Genomic DNA, 16,134 nt, shown 5'->3' with positions numbered 1-16,134 from the left:
AAAGCCACGACGATTTAAGATCATTCAAAATGCATGCAGGATAACAGGAAAGCAAAAATTAGAGGCAACAGTGTTTTCAAATTGCACATCCTTAATTCTGACCTGTGTAGGCAGGATCTCACCCTTGGATGCTGGGTCATATACGGCCTTAGAGCAGCACGTCTTAGGTTTACAGCTCAAAATCCAGTGGATTAGAGACTGCGGGTAACACACCGCCGGCTAAAGCCAAGGAGCGCGCTAAGCACGCTTCTTCCAGCAGAGCCTGCAAGACACTACTCAGACACAACTCATCCCGTTTCTCAGTGTCAGCTGGGAAGAAGTGACACCACCACCCAGTGACACCAGCACCCAGGACGAGAGGACAGCCGGGTTGGATGCCAACTGGTACACCCAGGCTGCAGAGAATGGGTACAAGAGGACATGGGTGTCTCCTGAGCAGGACAGCGAAAAGGCACAGAGCAGGGCAGAGGCAGGAGGCAGAGGTGCCCTGGGGTGACCGAAGCAGGGGGGCAGACCCCTGAGCCTGCCCTGCCTGTTCAGGACCCCAGAGCACACAGTAGCGAATCTGGGGGCCATGGCAGTCTGACCGTGCCCATCACTGCCACCAGCCGCATGGTGTCCTGCCAGGAGACATCCACACAAACCAGCACAGGCCTCTCCCGGCCAAGCAGCCCACCACTCCACCATGCAGTCTCATCATTGTCTCCTCTAACACCCACTGGTGGCAAGAAGTGAGGGAAGCAGCAGGATAAAATTGTTTCAATTTTTCATTCTGTTTTTTGCTTCTACAATATGAACAGAAGACATGCCATGGTTTGCGAATTTTACATTACTTTATCTTCCAGTAAACCTATAAACCAGTAAGCAAGAGAAATCAAGAAGCAGGAATAAATGGGGAGTTAAAAACCAGTGTTCTAGTATGCTTCCCCACACCGAGTTTGTGTTAGCATCTCAAAAAAAAAATTAATATACTCTTATATTTAAGCATAGAAGACTTTGCAGGATGGAGGAAATATACTATTCATATTACTTATTTTTTTCTATTACTCATAGCCCTTTGATTAATATCACTTCGACTGGAAGAAAAAGGTCCTTCTTTTCCCTCTTCTATCCTTTTATAATCTTTTGCATTTCTTTTTCATGCCATGAAGTCACTTACCCTTTCATTTACAATCAGATCCACTTCCATGTCCACAATCCCACCACATCTGAAACTGAGGGTCGTTTAAGAGACAGGAGAGGTGGATTTAAAGAGAAGTGGCGAGCAGGGACAGCTCTGTCACTGCTTCTGCAAAACACCCATAAAGGGATGCATTTGGCACTCAGAAAGAGAGCTGCTAGGAAATCTGTGCTAGAAGATGAGGAGCAAAAGGGGAAACAAAGGCACCAGAGGCACCGCTGGGTTCTTATTCCACAGGGAAGAAGCAATGGACAGAGTCAGAGCCTGGTAGAAACTGAGGGGGGGACCACCGCTGACAGCTATTGCTGGGGATCCCCATGGGCTGGGGCCATGTTTTCTGTAGGGTTGTACAAGAGGGTCACTGTCCTGGCACTTGACCAATTTTATTTGAGAGCTCAACAATTAATTATGAGGCAGAAGATGAAGTGAGAAGGTCATTTGTCAAGGTTTCTGTTTGGTAGGTGCAGCATGGGCACTGGACACAACAGGCCTTCCAACATTGATACTTTCAAGTGGTTTTCTTCAAGCAAAGACAAGGCTGCTAACGCCAGACCCGGGCTCCCCATCGAGACGTGCCAGCTCAGCCCTGTTGGTCCTGAATGCTTGGGCTGTGTCTCCAGCCTCTGCCGCAAGGGAAGGTGCCACCGCTCCAGCCACAGGTCTGGCGGTCGCCACAGGTGCTGCTCGGTGTGTCCGCTGGGATTCAAGCAAGCCCCTCAGGACTGTCATTCACCCCAGGGCATCTCTGACTCTGGCAGCACCCAGGATCCAGAGGGCACAAGAGAGAATTCAGTGCTCCCTTCATCGCCAAATCACACAGATTGTTTTTTTTTTAAACGAGTCAGTAATAAACTGGCCACAATCAGAGGAGTAGCTTTGTTTGAAATTATATATACATTTATCTGCAGAGAAACCCTTAATAAGATCAATACTCTTATTGAGCATGCTTTCTTCAGTATGTGCTTAGCCTTTCCAATAAAATAATTCATATAAAGCATACCGAGTAGAGCATGGATTCAGCACAATCAATATATATTTTGGATATTCAGTGCCCCTTCAGACATCATCCTTCTACCTGATGGGTCAGGCTATGGCATATTTCTTTGTTCCCACCTCTGAGTCATCAAACGAAAATCACCTCCTATGCAAGGAGATGTAGATTTACATTTTGTCACCCTCCAGCTTACATGAAATGGCACCATAAATGTAGCTGGCACAAGGCAATCTGTCACAAAACGCTCACATATTTGTCTTGCCCCATTTTATCTGCAGAGGTGATCAAATTCAGACTAAACTTAATTTGGTAAATCTCATTCCACTCCAGGAAAAACGCTCCTTTCCTTTGGTTCTTCTTAGACCTGACCTAGGAAATAACTGGGGTGTTTGTTTTTATGATTTTGCTCCTGTCAGCCAAGGCCGCGCTACCTCTGAGGCCCCAGCTCTTGTCTGCCTGCCAGTCTCACTTCTCTTTCACAGACACTTCATCCCATCGGAATCAATAGGTAAGAATCAATAAAATGCAAACTCTGCACTTTACCCTGCCTGCTCCAGACTGCCTTCCTCCAGCCCTGGAGATGCTGCAGCTCTCCCTTCACAGCCGACGTAACGCAGTTAAAGGGAAGAGGAAAAACAGGTTCTGGGTGACCGACCAGCAGGAAAAGCAGGGGCTTGCTCAGCTCCTAGCCAGCAGCAATGGACACACATATACCTTCTTTGTGCTGGAACTCCACTACTTCAGGAACCGGCAGCAATGGGCTCCCAGTGAGCAAAAACACTTTGCGAAACATGAGCAAGAGCAAGGGCAGCCTTGGTGTACTTGGAGCAAAGCGAAGCCTGGGAGCTGCTTCTCCGAGCTCAGCAGACTTCAACCACTGCCCAAGCCAGATGGTTTTAACCAGTCATCATTTCACCACTGCCACGACACCAAAAGCTGTGCTCATTCATCGCTACATTTTTAACCCCAGCTCCTTCCTTCGTCTCTTTTTGACAGACCACTAACAGACAGGCCACTAACAGCTTCACCTTCTGCCATCTCCAGCCCCCGCAAATCACCACTGGCAGAGCAGGAGCTCAGTAAAACAACACAGTTGTACAATTCCCTCTCTAAACTGGACATCAGCTCTACAGACACTTAAATAAACCAGTCTTTCCATGTGGGATTTCCAGAGAAAGCATCACTCACCTATCACCCTAGGCAGGCAGGGGTGAAGGACGGCGGCCGGGGGCCATGGCAAGGCTGTGGGCAGCACTTCTTGCCTAAGCTGACACTAGGCTTATTGATTTGAATGCTCCTATTATTCCACCCCTTGTTTAGCTTTAACTTATTCTGGCTTATTTCAAACAATAATATAATTTGTATGGGCATGATGCATTTCACTTCGCTGAGAAGTCAGGGTCTCCGGGGACTCGCACTAAAATCATACTGATATTGTCAGTAATGTAATTGCCACACGGTCTCCACAGATTTCTATTGAAATTGCTTTCCTCTCCTAATCTCAAGTAGTAGGAACAACATCCCAGCAGAGACTCCAAAGACTTGCAATGGAGTCATGTTTCCATCATAAATGGTCTCATAATGATCCTCTTTAGACATTCTTTGAAACTGCCAAGAGATTGGTGCTGCACAGTATTTATTTTCCACAACGTTCTGAAAAGGACATTAATGTTCTCTCCCTTGAATCCTGGAGCTCCCATCCTATTAAAAAACTTTATGAGAAGTAACTACTGCTTCACTGCAGTCTCCCACAGAGCCTTCAGTATATATATATTATTATTTCACAAGCTTCACTACTGAGTTGCAACAAAATTAGGCAACATACCCTTTACCCAACAGACTTGATGCGTTCCTAAGGATCTGTTTTTCTCTGTGAAGTAATGACTAGAGGAGGGGAGAAGGGAAACTTATTATTTCACCCAGAAAACAGACTCTCTCTTTGGGAGCCATGTTGGTCCATGCACAGCCACCCCAACAGAAGGACTAACACACTCAGTGATAAAAGTTGCTGGCTTTGTACAGTGGAGACTGTAAAGGTTATCTTCCCCCTTGTTTTACCTGGTTATATGTTTTAGCCAGCAGGCCAAGCTCACCTGAAGCAGTGATGTGCTGAGAATGGGGATTTAAAACCACCTGGGGATACAGGGAGGCTTAAACTGAAGGATGGAGGACAGATGCTAAACCTGGTCCACCTCTCTCTATTGGTGACACCTCTTCAACTCAGAGAGTAAGTAATCAAAGTTTCTGAAGTTCTTTCAAATGTTCTTTCCAGACAAGGAAGCTGAACATATGCTCAGGTTGCAGCACAACACAAATTCTTCAAGAGGCTTTTGAAGTTCTTGGTCTCAATGGGGTGTGAGTGGGAGTATTAGCAAGGTTTTCAGCCCTCTACCAGGGCATTTCATGTTTTATAGAGCACCATGTAATTCATAGAGAAAGAAGAACCAGAGATGAGCTGAGGCTTAAGGACCAGAACTCCTAGCTGCCCCTCTCATCTCTCCTGGCCCCTGGATTCACGTGGTGCAGGCACTTGTTGGCTTTCAGAAAGCCATCTGAGGTGCCCCAGACTCCTCATCTGCAAAAGGAGGGTCATTCTACTTCCCAGTTTCAAGGATAACTGTCTGCCACATACGACACAGGAGATTAAGCTTTAATTGCATAAAGAAGAAAACTAAGAAAACAGAACAAATTATTCTACCTTCTGGGATATCCAACTACTCCTGTGCAGCAGAAAATGGAAGAAAAGCCCTTTAGTCAGTTTATACTTGCCCCAGCTATTTCACTCTGGCAGTCATGTGCTGGAAATCTCATATAAATGTCATCTTTACCCTTTGGCTGCATTTGCCATGATATTAGATGGTACGGAGGCATTTCATACAGAATCAAAGATCTCTCCGAGTTTAAAATAAAGGCTGATCAGCTCCTTGTAAAAAGCACTGGCACAAAAATCTATTGCATATATATCACAGACATGAGATGCCCCCTGAGTCAAAGGAACTACTTGGAAAGTAGGAAGGAAAGGATTTTTCTTTTGCTTGCTACACAATTTACAAAACTGATGAATATACAGCTGTCTGTAAATTCGAGATATAATTACTATTAATAATGATTATTCGAGCACTGGGGAGAAATGGATCAATGGTCTCATCTTGGTACCCATAAGCAGTGGATCTCTACCATGAAAACTTAAAAGTCAATCCACACAGTGACTCAACTGAGTCCCTGTTTACACACATATTCACTAGAGAAAGAGCCCTGATCTGCTGCCATTTCATGGTGCAGATCTTAAAATCAGGAAGCGCTTTAGTTTTATGGCTGAGCAAGACCTACTGTTCAGCACTATATGCTTGTACACTGCTGAATGTTGTAAACTATACTCTGGCTTACACTGGTCCAATGTAGGGTAAAAATAATAGTAGCTACATCTAAAATCTAACAATCTTAAGGGTTTGGTACAAGGCAGTTTGAAATATCAGATCATTTTTATGTCAGGAAATAGTTCATTGTTTTATTTTTCATTCCTAGTCAAAATTGCATCTTTTCTACCCGTTAATGAACCCTGCCTAAAGTAGACATTTACATTCAGACTATTTACCTGACGCACAAAGCTTTATGAAAAAATCAGCTCTAAATGGTATCGCTAGAATTTTATTACAGACTTTTGATGCAAATAATAAAATCTTTCTACAGCTAATGAACTGCCCAACAAAGCAAGTTTGTTAGTTAATAAAAATAAATGCTTTTAAAAACAATCAAGAAATTAGAAAAATATAGTTTTCAATAAAGATGTGCTTGCACATTTTATATTAATTGACATATATTAGTCTCAGATTTTCTGCAATTCTAATAGTATGGAAATAAGCATCAGGAATATTGGCTTTCAGGATAACTAATTTATATGAGTATTTTTATATGTATGAGAATAAACAGAGACTTCATTATTTCATCCAGTAGCACAGACAAAGCATCTGTTAGCAACTCAAAAGACAGATAAGCACCTAGTGATGGACCCTCCCTGCTAGTAAACTCTCTCCTCTTTGAGTTCTGACCTTTATTTTTTAACCTTTGAAAGATAACATTATAAACACACTGGGACCACTCAAAACAAGGCAATGTTTGCCTTCATGGGCTAAGGGTCTCCACTGATCATCCACATTTCCAAATATAATGCAGTACCACAGCAGATAGTGCCAGTTTCTTCTCCTGTAGCCTCCTGCTCTCACTCGAGATGCTCTCCTGGGCTTTCCACTCACTCCTCTGTTGACAAGTGGACCGTAAAAGCGGTGTGCTCACATTCATGGGTGTGTATCTATGGATGATACACAAGATGAAAGTTTCTGGGGTCATGGTCTCTCTGCAAGTACCTTAAGAGACTTATGTTTATAGACCAGTTAATAACACACATACTTAATGCCCAAAGAGCACAAAGATTTAACTTTCATTTCAGTTCTCTGTAAGAGATTAGACTGAAATCTATTCATCAAAATATCTGGACGATAAAATCGAAGGGAGACAGTTTCTAGACAGAACAGACCATGAGATTACATGACATGATCTCTGTTACCCCACAGGCTATTGCATTTCACACAGATGCTCTACATTCAATCCAAAATTTCAGTTAAATTACAATAGTTCAGCTCTCAGGTGACCAGAGTTCAATACTCACTAAACAGAAACGAAAGCTCCACCCAATACCAAAGACTCTGTAAATATGAGGAAATCGGGTAAGATCCTTGCAGCAGAAAAACAACCCAAGGCAGGTGACCACACATTCACATCTGTCTGACAGACTTCTTCCCATCTCCACATGATGAGGCACAAGACTATGTCCACATCAGTCAAACACAAGTCACGTGGCTCAGGAGTGAGCATTGGTAGCCCCCTGTTTCCGAGCCCCACTGCCAAGTGTGGAATACATCAGATGTAAACAGTTATAAAACAAAGAATAAATACAGTTAATTGTAGGAGGGGAAGAAAAAACAACCTGTTCCTTGCAGTTCTGCCCGCAGCAGGCACAGGAAAAAGGGTAAGAGGGGCCCTGGGCACACAGATGAAGGGAAACACACACCCGCACCTCACCGTGACTCCAAAGGACCACAGAAACTCTCCTACAGGTGAAAATAACTTATTCTAAAGGAACATTCAACTTCACCTCAAAAATCACAAGCCATGGCAAACCCCACCCCACATCTCATAGCAAACATAGTGTTCAACTTCCTGCACGTGGCTGAATGTGTCCAACTTCAGACTCCAGCCACTGGATTTCTTTGTGCTTTTGCCAGCCAGACCAAAAAGCTGCCACCCCCGATTTCCAGCTGGCACTGCTTTTCACTGCATGCTTCCCCATCCTTTTTCCAGCTATACAATGAGCTGTTTCTCATTCTTACTTGGAGATCAGTTACGTGCACATACCTCAAATTTATACACAGCTCACCCTGAAGACACCAGCAGCTTTGCACAGTCAAGGGCTGCAAATCCAGATGTGACTTAGGTGAGGCTGAAGGTGCTTCACAGGGCAAAATCCAGGGGACAACTACCACTGACTTCTAAAGGACCAGGATTTATCCAGGCTAGTAGTCTTAACAGAAAACGCTCAAGAGTGGGAACTTCAACCTGTGTCTTGGCAGATTTTCAGCTCAGGTAATTATGTTCTGCCCTCTTAAAATTCCTTTGAAGTTTCAGTGGGAGAAATTAACCTCCGCATCACTCCTGATGGACCAGCGAAGACGTGCAGCTACAAGGGACAATCCCAGCAGCAGCAGCACCTCAGTGACGCACGAAGGATCCCTGTGTGAGCAGGTGACGGGGCACTCTGCAGTAAAGTTAACAAGAGGTTTGCGAACAGTATAAAATATGAAAAGCAAAATATAAGTTCTTTCCTTGGAAACACAAGTGCTAACAGGTTTCCCTTCCCATTAACAAAGCACAAGCCTACAGGTTGTTGGTGTTTTCACAGTAACCTTCAGAAACCCTCCCAAAGAACGGGAGATTAGCACCACTCGCACACGCGTTGCTCAGCTGTAACACGGCAGCACCTTATGTACTCGTCTATGAAATTACAGCGCTCTGTGTGTACACAATCGATGCCTAAGTGCAGTTCTTTTTCAAGGGCAGTAAAACCTCAGAGCTGCACGACCAGCAAAGTGAGAAACACAGCGATGTAAAAACATCCAAAGACTTCGTGTTGCTTTTTAACAATTAGTGGCTCACAGTATAAATTTATTGATGCTTAGAACTGTTTTGAACTGATAAAATATTTCTTTAAGTGCTGCATATTTTAATTTTAAACATTTTTTTCTCAGGGTAGTTAAAAGTATCCTGTAAGGAAAGGTGCTCTCTAGTGCAAAATCAATCACCTCATTTAATACAGCCATCAAGGAAAGTATTTATTAATTATTATTAATCATTGGACTAGATGATCTTCTGAGGTCCCTTCCAATCCCAAACATACTGTGATACTGTGATACAGAGTAGATTATATTTTAATATTCACAAATGCTACAAGTCTTTATTGGACTGCTACTAAAAAGTTCAAGCAGACACTGGGACCATTTTAAAAGGGGTAGAAATACAAATAAAAAATATTGCATATTTTTAGGTTATTCTTGGTGTTAAATTTATGTTTAACAAAATACAGAAATCGCTTCTAACTATTGTAAGTTCACACCATCTTGAAATTGCCTCTTCAGAGAAAGCTATTGTTGCAGCACAGCAAAATCTCCTGAATTCTTTTACTAATTTTCTCAAGTATATCTTTTGCCACATCCTTAGTCTGGCATCAAAGACTGGTGGCAGGTGCATCCCGGCGATGCCCCTATCTCTCCCTCCCCACTGACACTGTGCCTAAACAGCTGCCTCATCATAATCAACTGCTTTGTAGGTGGTTAAAGGCATGTGAAGTTAATGCTGTCCTAAAAAGCCCTAAACCCTCTTGCCATGCTATGATCCTGCAAGAATAAAGGCTTTTTACTATTCAACGTTACATACATGGAAATCTATAAAATATAATACAAATAGTCTACAAATAAAATAAAATGAAAAAATGAAAATTCCTTCAATTTCGACAACTTTGGTTTTGACACTTCCCTAAATGCGGTGTTCTCACAGAGCAGTAAAATGTACCGTTAGAGCAAGAGAATGGCCCACTGCCTATTAGGGTAGAGAGTTCAGGCGGGTTTGGGGCTGCAGCAAAATCAGCTCCAGATGAAATGCTAACATTTCTGAGTTGCTGCTCTACCCTCATTTTCATCTTCTGCAGCTGCTTGAGTGTTCTGGCCTGAGATGGGAGGAGGAACCCCAAATTTGGAGGTAGGGACAGGACGCAGTCTTGGCACTTTTCCCCCTTCCTCACTCCTTCTGTTGGGGGCAGGGGAAAGAAAAAAAAAAAGGGCAAGTTGATATTAAAGTGAATTCTACTTTTGTAGCCAGGATTCAGAACTCATATACGTCTCCTGAGCTTGATTCAACAGGAAGTATCTTGAAGCGAGAAGCCTCCAGTGCACAAGCATTTTATAAGACGTGCTCAGTAGTTTTTGTATTTATTTTTTATTGCTGCCTTAGAAGAAACTCCTGCCAAGATATCACACTTTTTAAGAAAATGCAATAGTTTCCCTTAGTAACTCTCACACCAGTGACATCACCTGCTCTCACAGCCAACCTTATCCTCCCAAACCAGAAAAAAAATGTACGTAAGACTTTCCTTAAATAACAAACCTCATACGCAACTCACACTGCAAGTCCCACAGGGCAAAATCCAGGTGGCATGAACATGAGCGTAAGTCACACATTTTGGGGACCATATACCTTGTGAAACCAGGAAGAAAAGCAATTCACCCGAGGCAGGCTGGAGAAAAGCCGGCATCGCTCCTGACCCGCACCCGCAACCTGCCCCCTCACAGCCCTGATCTCCCCATGGCACAGAATCACGGAATGTCAGGGACTGGAAGGGACCTCAAAAGATCATCTAGTCCAATCCCCCTGCCGGAGCAGGAACACCTAGGTGAGGTTACACAGGAAGGCGTCCAGGTGGGTTTTGAATGTCTCCAGAGTAGGAGACTCCACAACCCCCCTGGGCAGCCTGTTCCAGTGCTCTGTCACCCTCACCATGAAGAAGTTTCTTCCCAAATTTTAGTGGAACCTCCTGTGTTCCAGTTTGAACCCATTACCCCTTGTCTTACCATTGGTTGTCACCGAGAAGAGCCTGGCTCCATCTTTGTGACACTCACCCTTTATATATTTGTAAACATTAATGAGGTCACCCCTCAGTCTCCTCTCCTCCAAACTAAAGAGACCCAGCTCCCTCAGCCTTTCTTCATAAGGGAGATGCTCCACTCCCTTCATCATCTTTGTTGCCCTGCGCTGGACTTTCTCCAGCAGTTCCCTGTCCTTCTGGAACTGAGGGGCCCAGAACCAGACACAATATTCCCGATGTGGCCTCACCAGGACGGAGTAGAGGGGAAGGAGGACCTCTCTCGACCTACTAACCACCCCCCTTCTAATACACCCCAGGATGCCATTGACCTTCCTGGCCACAAGAGCACAGTGCTGGCTCATGGTCATCCTGTTGTCCACCAGGACCCCCAGGTCCCTTTCCCTACACTGCTCTCTAATATGTAATCTCCCAACCTATACTGGAACCTGGGGTTGTGCTGCCCAGATGCAGGACTCTACACTTGCCCTTGTCCCCAGTGCATTCCCTGCTGTCACACAGCCCAGCGGCTTCACACTGCCAGGATCAGAGTCCTGTCACCTCACCCTGCAGCAAGGGCCCTGCTCACCCTCACCCCTGTGCAAGTTATGGTCAGTATTAGTAATCCACCATAGGTGAAGACGCCATCGCCGATGAGCCACTCGTCTAAACCAGAACCCTGCAAAAATAAACTTCTAATCGGTCCTTTTTATGCAAACGGAGCGACCTTGCCAGTACGCACATAAAGCTCGAAAGCATTCAGTCCTGTGGGGGTACGCTCCAGGAGAAATAAATATGTTGCCACTAGAGAAACTCTGCCCCTTATTGAGTACCGGAGCGCTATTAGGCACATTGGTAGCATCCATGATAAATATAGTGCTCCCAAATTTAAAAGACCCACTTAAAATATTCCTAGACACAGTGAACATTTAACAAGTTTATACTGAAAAGCGTAAAAGAAAACAGAACAATTTGGTTTTCAAACACCCAGCACTGATACTATTGACATTTAGCTCCCCCCCAGCCTTAACCTTATCTTCTTTGTCCTTGTCTCTCCCATTATTCTTCTTTTCTTTGTTTACTTGCTCTTACTTTTCTTGTCCTGTCATTTACACAGTAACATTATTTTAACGAGTACATTTGAACAGGAACTACACCAATTACTAAATCATCCATTTTTGCTCAGCCTTTATAAAGAAAGGGTGAGGAAGGAATGGAGAAGATTAAACCAAATGCAATAGTTTCGAGTTCTTTGCAAAGTGCCACTGCATCTCAAGCTAAGCCCGCTATGCAGCGAATGTGTAGAATATATTCAGTGCTGTATAAGTAATGACATATCAATTAACTGTGTCACAAGGTCTAAAAATATGCAAATTACTGTACTTCAATTAGAAAAATCTACATCCTTGGAGAATATTGTAAATCAGGAAATTTGGGAGACATTAAGAGTAATCAGCGAAGGAAAGCATGCACTTTTCCCTGTATCCTATTTTTATACATACATAATGAAATAATTATAGCTACACTGTATTTATACCTCTGCAAAAATATTAAAATCTTAAGATCTTTACAATGATAAATTTAATCCACGTTACGTTTGCAGACAACATTAATTATATGAAAAAGAAATCTATTATCATTCAATATAACTAAGTTGAAACTAATTTGAACATGTAAATTAGACATACGACTTTTCCATAGTACCAATATATTAGAGAACAGAAATTCAGGACAGATATATAGATTAATTAAAGAGGTTGCATATGTGAAACAGGCAAGTATGTTCCATTTGATTCTATAACCAAAAATATATATTGACAAAAAAATGTATGCACGCATTTTGAGAAAGAGAAAAATAAGATTTTTATATTTTAACAGCAGCTCCTCAGTGATTATTTTTCTGCTAGGAATTGTGCATTGTGCCCAAAGCCTATCAGCGCAGGGTGTACACCTGCAAATGTGTATGGCAGTGTCAGTTTTCAAAGACTAGGTCATTCACCACCGTAGCAGCCATGGTGATATCTTTTGTTTGAAATTCAATTTGCATCTGTTTCACAGATGCCATAAGAATGCATATGAGGAGCCGGCACAGGACTCAGACCTGCAGTGACTCCATTCCCCACAAGCTCTTGTAGCCTCCAAAGGGCTGTATGGCCCAGCAGAAGCCATTTCCCAGAACTGCTCCGGAAGGGAAGGAAAGGGTTGCCCTTGCCTACTCTGGGTTTGTACATGCTGGAGAACCTATTTGGAAGCACATTCATTGTCCCCTGTTGACCAGAGAGTTTCTCCAACTCCTGAAATCCCTGCTGATCGCTATTTGGTGATCAGGACCCTCAGAGGTGTTCCATGTCCCTTGGGATGACACTCAACCTCCCCCATGTCCAGGTCAGCTTCCACAGCAGCCACCATGGTTCCCCCACCAGCGGGCGGGTGTCAGGAGAGCAGCTGGGTGTCCACGGGAGATGGCAGGGACATGTGTGGAAGGGGCAATCATCCAAACACATGGGTTTCCTTGCAGCCACAAGCACACAGGGACCAACCAAAGCCAGCCAAATTCACGCAGGCACGAAGCGCAGAGATGATGCAGTCTGACATCCACCATCAAAACCGAAATTCTTTTAAATACCAAAATTATGGTCTTGTACTTGCAATTATCTGAGGAATAAGGGGCACCCAGTCGCCAGTGCAATTACTCACAGGTAACCAGGACAGATCAGCACCATGGGAGACACAAAATCAGCACCGAGTCCTCTAAGCACCTTTGACCTGAGAGCTGAGGCCACCAAACCCTGCCAAAACGCTCCCCAAGTTCTGCAGAAGAGGCTTTCCCTACCCGTTCGGAAACATGGGAGGACTGCAAAGCTCTAGAAGGCTCAGGGCCATGTGGGCTTACTCCTGGGGCTCTCTGCAAGTCACTCAGGACTCAGTCCTGCGCTTACCGAAGATGACACGTGTCCCCGTTGGCTTCAGGGAAAGCAGGGACCAGCCCTTCATGGAGCCCGTCTAAAACAGCTGCTGCGGACCTACACGCACGGCCGCTACGTACAGTATCATACACATGCCTCTGGCTAACTGGATCAGGCTCCTCCACTTAACAAAATCAGAGCTATACATGGATTTTAAAAATGTATATAGGCCAGTTTTACTTAAGCAAAGGAGATTTCTGATAAACATGCAAATAGGAATTTAAACAGTAATTTAAAACCAACGAATTCAATTCTCATTACTTATTCAAACTATCATGGTTCTGTCATGCTTTATATGCCTTATCATTTTATCTATGGTATTTCCCCTCTGTCACTGTATTTTCTTTTTTTCCTGTCATCTACATTTTCTGGACACATTTTTAATGTCCTCACCTCCATATTTTAACCTTTCAGGTGATACAGGATTTACAGCAGCAGGCAGGGAAGACATTCATAAGTAACTAAAGGCACCTCCTGTAATTCCTGGTACATAATTGCAGGGAACAGAAAACTTAAAGATATTATCGGACAAGTAGTTTATCTTATGAACCTGGGGGCATTTATGGGCTACAATCAGAAAACAGATAGAGAGATTTACAACTGTATTTGTATATCTTAAAACTTTGAAAAGCTAGTGGTGATTATTTATAAGGACTAGCTATATCTCCTTTTAAAACAACAACCACAAAAAAAATAAATTATTTAGTTCAATCTGTGTTACATTCATTTGCCATATTTGTTTGTCATTATAGGTGAGGAAAATACCAGAATATCCATCCTTCCTGAACTGTAGGACAGCTATCAGATAAGGATCAGAACAAATTCTAAAAAAAAACCCTCACGAGTTATGATTAACTCTATGTAAAAAGAGGACAGGCAGGGGGAAAAAATACAAGGAAAAAAAAAACATAATCACCATCTACCATTTCCGAAGGGGGGGAAACAAAAAAAAAAAAAAAAAAAGAAAAGCAGAAAGAACGAGACAGAAGTATATGCTGTAAATACAGCATACATTTTATTGCCGCCTGTGTGCTGCTACATCCCAAGACCTTGCAATTTAGTTGCCGATTATTTGCCTTTAAACATTAGCAAAAGAGATCTACCATTTTTGAAAGGTAATTATACTGTAATGCAGATGGCAATAAAACAATTACACAAGATAAGCCCTTGCAATGATCTTTACAAAGCAAACTAAAAGTAGTACTGAATCATAAAAGACCCAACGTGGAGAAGGCTGCATTGCAGCACTGCCGCTCTGCCACCAGCTCCCCTGCAAAAGTGGCACAGCAATATTGCAAACAGCGTAAGAAGCAGACACAGTGAAGGTTAAGCACTTCATAACTTTAAAGAATTCTTAATCCCAGACTAATCCTTTACAGTCTCTATTTGGTGTCGATCCCAAAATACTCCAAGTGCTACAGAAACGCTTGTTTGGGGTTTTTTTCCTCCTGTACAGAGTTTAACTTTTACACTCTCCTGCTGTGCACAAGCTCAGTTGGCACACTGTCTTTTTAACAGGATTTCTCCTGCCTCCTCAAAGTTGTTGAAACACGGTGAAGGCAATTGCTGAGGAATCATTAATTACTATTAATAGACAGATTTGGAGATGAAATGAACTATAACAAGTAGTTTGCTTGACTGTCACATCTACGCACTTGCTATTTTTATGACTTGTTAGTGACTCAGTGGAGATTTCAGGTGGCAAAAGGTGCCTCGTCAACCCGTGCTGATTGCCAGTTTCAAACAGATCGTTCTTGTTTTAAACCTTGACCGGCCATTCAACAAATCAGGGCACTTGCTGCCGGTACGTTATGGACAGGAACCAGCATCAGACGTGCAGGGAAAAGAGGACACACAGGAGATAGGATCTGATCTTTGCTATTTTCCAGTGCATAAAATAACAGCCTGTCATCTACCTTTTGCGGGTCATTTTTATCAAGTTGCAGGCCAAAATGAAATTTGACCTCCATTTTCCAGCTAGCCCAGAGATGATAAATTTAACGCAGACAGCATAAATGAATGGTACGCTACAAGGGAAAAGTCAAATTGGTGAGAATTATTACTAGTGAAGTTTTTGCCCCTATATTTTTCATTCTATTTTTCCCCTACAGTTTTTTCGTCATCCTTTTCCTATATTTTTCTTTCTCTTTCATCATGGTCTGACTCCTTTTCCACCTGGAAGGATAACATTTACTGCAGCCATGCCCTGGTCACTGCAAGCACTTTTCTTCTTCTGCACAATTAAGAGTGCAGGGCAGCAGGGGCTCAATTCTGCACACTTGCCTGCAGGACTCAAACCCACTACTTTTATGTAGCAAAAGAGGGTAAGCCAGGGTAAAGCCACAGATACTTACATAGGGCTTTACAGCACCACAACCGTATTTTTTCCATATTTCTCAAGGAAAAATGTATGCCAATTACACCCACTGATAAAAATCTCACAGGCCCACACCTGTCACACTCACCTGCAGCATGGGGACCTGGGCTGTCATCTCTTCAGAACAATCTGCTTCCCATTACAGGTTAACAGAGGAAAAGTCCCTGGCCTGAACCTTTGGCTACAGCCTCGGCTGGAAATAAAAACTTCATCAGTTTGCAATAGATGGTTTTGAACCTTGACGAGCCTTCCAACAAAGGCAGTTCCTCTTTGGCAGCAGAGAGCGAGCCTTTAGGCTGATAATCCTCTTCCATTAATTGCTTTGATGAAGGAAAGAAATGAAGACTAATGGTGGACCTGGTGGACCACTCCACCTGGCTGCAGTTTCCATGCACAGTCAGCTGTCCTAGACAGTCTTACCTTGTATAT

Source organism: Streptopelia decaocto, assembly GCF_964273445.1.
Source record: "Streptopelia decaocto genome assembly, chromosome: 4".
Lineage (NCBI taxonomy): Eukaryota > Metazoa > Chordata > Aves > Columbiformes > Columbidae > Streptopelia > Streptopelia decaocto.
Note: the sequence above shows the minus strand (reverse complement) of the source record.